Consider the following 7,523-nt stretch of genomic DNA (forward strand, 5'->3'; position numbering starts at 1 on the left):
CCCTGGCATCCCCAAAGTTCAGGGCGAGTAGAAAGAATGAATGGGGAAATAAGAAAAACAGTTAACAAAGCTCATGATTGAGACCAAACTGTCATGGATAAAATGTTTGCCGTTAGCTCTACTAAATGTTAGGACACAACCCAGAACGGACATGGGGGTCTCCCCATTCGAAATGTTGTATGGAATGCCTTACAATATGGGAGAACCGCAGGATCACCCAATAGTCAGAGATCAGATCACGGCCAATTATGTTACTCAATTAATGAAATACAGGGAAGAGTTATGGAAAAAAGGAATCTTAGCGCAGAGACCGCCGTTAGACCTAAAGTTGCATCGTATACGGCCGGGTGACTGGGTAATGATCAAAACATGGAAGGAAGCAACTTTGACCCCACAATGGGAGGGGCCTTACCTTGTGTTATTGACTACAGAAACTGCAGTTCGGACGGCGGAAAAAGGATGGACTCATGCCAGCAGAATTAAGGGACCAGTGGAAATCCAAGATCCTGGCCCCGAACTCGAATCAACTTCCGAGTGGCAAGTAATTGGAAGTCCCGGAGGATTGAAGTTAAAAATACAGAGGAAAGGGACTAGCAGAACTCAAACATCAAATGCCCAGAGGAACTGAATCTCCACTCGGGAGGAGGGAATGTATGAGGTACCCATGATTGAATCTTTTCCTTTGTAAAATTTGCAGAGGCAAGTGGTAATCCCATTGCGGCTAGAAAATTGCTGGCGAGAAAACTGGCGGAATCGCTTATATCTAGGGAACTTATCTGAGAGGTATCCCGTGTGGTTCTGCCTTGATTGACCACCAGAACTAAAATTTATATAAAGAACCACGGGTATTGTCTAGGAGGGCTCCTGAAGAATATCCTTGCTGCTGAGAAGATGGTTTACCTCGCGGCTCGAAGCAACCGGGTCGGCGAGCGAGGCAGAGGGGTAACAACTAGTGGAGAACGACACCTCCGGATTCGGACACCCGTAGGACATCCAGGATACGGTCCCATGAAAAGAACTGGGATTGGTATCCCCTGTAGATCCACCGAAGCACGCTCCCTCTTTCAACGCAGGACTTACCCCTTAACTCTGCAAATTCTTGTGTTGATTGTACAATTAGCGGGTGCTGTTGGGTCCATATCTCACCAGATATAACCACCTGCCTGATATAGAGAGTTTGCAAATATTAGAACTAGCCGCGGAAGAATTACGCCAATATAATGAGCAAAATGAATCAGGATAAGAGAAATGGGGGAATTGTAGTAGAACCAGATATGTATCCTGTTTTCATTTTGCAAAACAACAAAGAACCTAGTAATACGTATTGTGAAAAAGATGCTTTGCCTAACAGGTTTAAAAGATTAAAGGAACTTTGGCCAATCACTTGACTATACCATAAAAGGTCAACGATCGACCTCCAACGAATGAGAAGAAACTAGAACCCTAGCAACAGGACTCACATGCGCAGAATGCTGTTACAACAGGAAGACGGAATGATATAAAAAGAGGAACTGGGACCCACCCGGTGCGGCAGTTGGCAGAGCGAAGACTCCCCTGTCGCCCAGCGCTGATATTTGCCTATATCTTGCTTGCTGTAATGAATAAAATTCTTATATTGGCTACACTGATTGAGTGAAATTTATGACAGGCAGGACACCATTTCCCATAGGGCAAACCGAGGTACCAAAATGAACTCCTGAAACAAGCCTGCTTCTGTAATGTGAGTACTTCCAAAGAGGGATGTTTCCTGTGTAGTATCTAGAGTAATTAAGAAAATACAGTTGCTGGGTAGAATAGGTAGGTCCCCAGGGGAATACTAGCTCTGTATCTCAAAGTGGAGGACTCACAGGACACAAGAAAGGTACTAAGGGGGCTGCAAAACTAACATAATGCTCTGGGGCACAACAAAGGCTTCAAGAGGCGGTTCTGAAGGGACTAGAGGAGTCCTACAAGGGCTGAAAGCTCAAAACAGAGCTTGGGGGAAAAAAAAGCTGAAAGAGTAGTCCAGAGTAAAATAAAGGGGTTCCTAAGGGCTCGGGAGGGCCAACCAACAGAGGTGCACGCGGCACAGTAAAGCTCTGAAGAGGAATGCAGAGTGCATCACACCTCTCTTATGGGGACTGGCAAACAACTGAAAAATGCCAAAAAAGACCAACCAAGGCCTCCCAAAGGGTTCACAGGAAAAAAAGGGGGCTCAGGCAGCTGAAGGATAAAAAGATTACTCTAGGGCATAAGAAGAACCTCTGTAACAGTTTGGAGAACACTGCAGAAACTCTAAAGAAGCACGAGTGCCAAAAGACAGCTCTAGGGAGGAAGTAAGGCCAAGAGTCGAAAGTGCACTAGGGAGGCCCTAAGGGACCTGCATAGATAAAAAATGACTCTGGTGCACAGGGAAGATAACTGGAGGACTACTGAGGAGACTAGACAGTTCCTAAGGTGGCTGGAGGGCCAGAGAGAATCTCTGGAGCACAATAAGCACCCCAGCACATGTTCACAGCAGACCAGACAGCTTGTAAGGGGACTAGCTAGCCAAAAATTAACAACTAGCTAACGAGAGCTCTCTAGAGGTGCTCCAAGGGGACAGGAAACATTTTTATGGGATCTCTAGGGTTAAAGGCCTCAGGAGGCCATTTTGACAACTAGATGGCTCTTAAGCAATTTTGAGGGCCAGAACACAGCTGTGGAGCATGAAAAAGGCCTTTAAAAGGGTTTCCAGGGCAGCAGCATGGTGCTGAGGGGGGGAGGGTCTAGGCAGACAACACAAGTCTGTGGGTGGAAAACAAAAGGCCAAAAGAGGAGGCCAAAGCAAAGCAGTGGGCTGCTAAAGGGGCTGGACTGCAAAGAGGGCTCCACGGCAGTACGAGCACTCCAGACGGATTCTGAAGGGAATACAGGATCCTAAGGAAGGGGAGGAGGGCCAGACAACAGCTCTGGCAAACAACAGAGGGAAACCACTAGTCTAAAGTGTACAACAGAAGTTCAAAAGGAGCCTACGTGGGCAAACAAATGACTGGGGAATACAGAAGAAACCTGAATGGGCTGTCAGAAAATTAAATGCATTATAAGGGGATTCCAGAGGACACGTAAAGACCACAAGGAAAACGGAGTCATCCAGAGCAAATTACAACTGCTAAACAGTATACAATGCAAAAACAATGACTCCGGGGAACAAGGAAGACAGCTACAGGAAATTCTGAGGAGACAAGAAAGATCCTAGGTGTCCAGGTGGAGTTCGGGGGGGAGAATTCTGGGGCACATAGAAGGCTGCAAGGGTAGTGCAGAGCGCACTAGAACAGTGCTAAGGGGTCTGGAGGGCCAACAGAGGTCTGAGTGTGGAAAATAAATGGCCAAAAGAAGTTGCTAAAGGGCAGCAGAGGGCTGCTGAAGGGACTGGAGCACCGATCAGAGGGCCCCAAGGCCAGAAGATGACCTCCAGTGGGCTTCTGAGCGCACTCCGGGAGTGCTTCAGGGTGCAGAAGGCGAGAAGAGAGCTCTGGGGCAGAAGAAAGGCTGGAAGAGTAGTCCAGAGGGCACTGGGGCGAGCCCAAGGTGTCCAGAGGGCCCCCAAAAGACTCTTGGGAACAAGGTAGGAATCCGGAGGGGTTCTGAGAAGACTGGGTGGTTCTGAAGGGGTCCGCAAAGGCAGGAGCCTGCTCTCGGGTGGCCATTCCATCCAAAAGGGGTGACCAGAGAGCCCAAGAGGGGTCGCTGGGGCCCTCGGGGCTCTATAGGGTGCTAAAGCTGAAAGAGTAATCCCGAGTGCGCTAGAGAGTTTCTGAGGGGATACCAAGGGGCAAAGATGACTCTGCGGAAGAAGGAAGATAGCTGGAGGCATTCGGAGGAGACTAGAGGGTTCCCGAGGAGTCTGAGGGGGGCCAGAAGACAGCTGTGGGGCCCAAGGAAGGCTGCAAGGGTAGTGCAGAGCGCACGAGAGAGGTGCTAAGGGGTCTAGAGGGACAACAGAGGTCAGCAGATGGAAAACAGAAGGCTAAACCAGAGCAGCAGGCTGCTACAGGGGCCAGAGCTGCAACTGAGGGCTGCAGGGCAAGAAGAAGGGCTCCTGGGGGATTCTAAGCGGGCGAGAGGGAGGCTAATGGGTCCAGAGGGCACCAGGACAAACCCCTGGGGCAGCAGGAAAGCTGAAAGAGTAGTCCCGAATGCTCTGCAGGGTTTCCGAGGGGACTCCTGGAGGCAAAGATGACTCTGGAGAAAAAGGAAGATAGCTGGAGGCATTCTGGGGAGACTAGAGGGTTCCTGAGGGAGCTGGGGAGGTCAGAAGACAGCTGTGGGGCACACAGAAGGCTGCAGGGGAAGTCCAGAGTGCACTAGAGTGGAGCTAAGGGTTCTGGAGGGCCAACACAGGTCAGTGGATAGAAAATAAAAGGCCCAAGGGGCAGGCCAAAGCAGAGCAGTGGGCTGCTGAAGCGGCTGGAGTGCCAACAGAAGGCTCAGGACAAGAAGAAGGGTCTTGGGGATTCTGAGGGGACAAGAGGGGGCCTAATGGGTCCAGAGGGCACCGGGACAAACTTCTGGGGCAGAAGGAAAGCTGAAAGAGTAGTCCCGAGTGCTGTGCAGGGTTTCTGAGGGGACTCCTGGAGGCAAAGATGACTCTGGGGAGGAAGGAAGATAGCTGGAGGCATTCTGAGGAGACTAGAGGGTTCCTGAGGGAGCTGGGGAGGCTAGAAGACAGCTGTGGGGCACACAGAAGGCTGCAGGGGAAGTCCAGAGTGCACTAGAATGGAGCTAAGGGTTCTGGAGGGCCAACACAGGTCAGTGGATGGAAAATAAAAGGCCCAAGGGGCAGGCCAAAGCAGAGCAGTGGGCTGCTGAAGGGACTGGAGCATCAATCAGAGGGCTCCAGGGCAGGAAGAAGGATCCCCCTCATGCAGTATTCTGAGGGGACTCCAAGTGTGCTCAGTGGTGTAGAAGGCGAGAAGAGAGCTCTGGGGCAGAAGAAAGCCTGGAAGAGTAGTCCAGAGTGCACTAGGGTGATCCTAAGGTGTCCAGGGGACCTCCAAGAGACTGTTGGGACTAGAATACAGCTGTAGGGCACAAGGAAAAGCAGTAGCCCAGAGTGCGCTAAAGGGGTGCTAAGAGGTCTAGATGGCCAAAAAAATTGTCTGAGAAACAAGAAAGAGATCTGGAGAGTTTCTTTTGAGACTGGATGGCTCCTAAGGGGGCTGGAGTGGCAGAAGTGAGCTCTGGGAAGCAAGAAATACTGAAAGAGTCATCCAGAGCACTGTGCAGCATTGCTAAGGTGTCTAGGGGGCGAACAGAGGTCTGCAGATGAAAGATGAAATGTCAAAAGAAGAGGCCAAAGCAGAAGAGAAGACTGTTAAAGGGGCTCCAGGGCAGGAAGGGTAGTTCCAGAGGGATTCTGAGGTCACTACAGCTGTCCTAATTGGGCTGGAAGACCTGAAGGCAGTTCTGGGGCACAAAGAAGCCTAAAAGAGTAGTCAAGAGTGCACTAGAGGGGTGCAATGGTGCCTACATGGTGCAAAAAAACTCTAGGGAACAAGCAATAAATCTGGGGAAATTCTGATGAGACTAGATGATGCCTAATAGGGTTGGGGGATCACAGGACAGCTCTGGAGCACAACAAGCACCCAGGAGGTGTTCTGAGTAGACCAGAGGACTCTTAAGGGGACGAGGTGGCCAAGAAATAAAAACTAGTTAACGAGACAGAAGTCAGGAGGTGCTCTAAGGGAACAGGAGGGGATCCTATGAGATGCAGATAGCCAACAGAGGGTGCCAGGGCACAAATGCCTCAGGAGGGCTTCTGAGCAGACTACATGAGTCCTAAGGGGTCTAGAGGACCAATACAGAGCTCTAGGGCACAAAGTCGACTTGGATAGTCATCCAGAGTGCACTAGAGAGGTGCTACGGAGTCTAGAGGGTGAGAAAAATGACTCTGGGGAAGAAGGAAGAAAGCTGGAGGCGTTCTGAGGAGGCTAGAGGGTTCCTAAGGGGGGCTGAGGGGCCAGAAGACAACTTTGGAGCACACAGAAGGCTGAAGGGGTAGCACAGAGTGCACAAGAGGGGTGCCAAGGGGTCTAGAGGGCCAACAGAGGTTGGGGGGAGTCAAAACAGGAGGCCAAAACATAGCAGAGGGCCGCTAAAGCAGCTGGTGCACTAACAGAGGGCTCCAGGGCAGCTTGAAAGGGTTTCTGAGGCAACTACAAGGGTGTTAAGGGGTCTAGAGAGACATAAAAGAGATCTGAGGCACAGGGAAGCCTAAAAGAATAGTTAAGAGCACATTAGAGGGGTACAAAGCGGTCGACTTGGCCGAAAAAGTAACTATAGAGAAGAAGCAACAAATCTAGGGAGGTTCAGAGGAGACTAGATGATTCCTAATGGAGCTGGGGAGTGGGCACAGTACAGCTCCAAGGCACAACAAGCACTCAGTAGGTGTTCTGAGCAGACCAGAGGGCTCCTAAGGGAACCTGGAGGCCAAAAAAAATATAAACTGGGTAACAAGACAGGATTTGAAGGATCCTATGGGATGTGGATGGCCCAAAAGAAGGCTTCAAGGTATAACAAAGGTCTTAGGAGGGCCTCTGAGCAGACAAGATGAATCTTAAGTGGACTTCAGGCCAGAAGACATCCTTGAGGCATGACAAAGCCCTTTGGAAGGGTTCTGAGGGGACTAGAAGGGTGCTAAGGGGACTAGAGGGCCAACAGAGGTCTGCAGGTGAAAAAGGAAAGGCCAAATAAAAGGACAAAGCACAGTAGAGGGCTGCCAAAGGGACTGAAGCACCAACAGAGGTCTCCAGAGCAGGAAGAGGAGCTCTGGAGGGATTCTAAGGGAACTACAGGAGTCGTAAGGGGTCTAGAGGGCCAAGACAGAGCTGTAGGGCACAAAGATTCCAGGAGGAGTCATCCAGAGTGCACTAGAGGGGTGCTAAGAGGCCTACCTGGCAAAAAAAAAAAAAAAAAAAAAAAAAAAAAAAAAAAAAAACTCTGGGGAAGAAGGAAGAAATCTGGGGGGATTCTGAGACTGGGCAGTTTCTAAGGAGCCCAGGGTCCAAAAGATAACTCTGGAGTACAACAAGTACCTAGATCGTGTTCTGAGCTGAGCAGCGCAGAGGGCTCCTGAGGGGACTAGGCGGCCAAAAAATAAAAACTGGTTACCAAGACAGAAGTCAGTGCTCTGAGGGGCAGAAGAGGGTCCTATGGGATGTGGATGGCCAAAAGAGGGCTCCAGGGCACAATAAAAGCCTCGGGAGGTTTTCTGAGTGGACTAGATGGGTCCTAAGAGGACACAAGGGCCAGAAGAAAGCTCTGGTGCACAAAGAACACAGAAAGAGTCATCCAGAGCACACTAGAGAGGTGCTAAGGGGTCTTGAGGGTCAGAAAAATGACTCGGAGGAACAAGGAAGATAGCTGGAGGGGTTCTGAGGAGACTAGGGAGCCAGAAGACAGCTCTGGGGCACAACAAAGGTCTCAAGGGATTTGGAGGTAACTACGGGATTCTAATGGTTCTAGAGAGCCCAAATAGGCCTCTGGGGCACAAGGAAGGCCAA

Source organism: Rhea pennata, chromosome 19 (genome assembly GCF_028389875.1).
Source record: "Rhea pennata isolate bPtePen1 chromosome 19, bPtePen1.pri, whole genome shotgun sequence".
Lineage (NCBI taxonomy): Eukaryota > Metazoa > Chordata > Aves > Rheiformes > Rheidae > Rhea > Rhea pennata.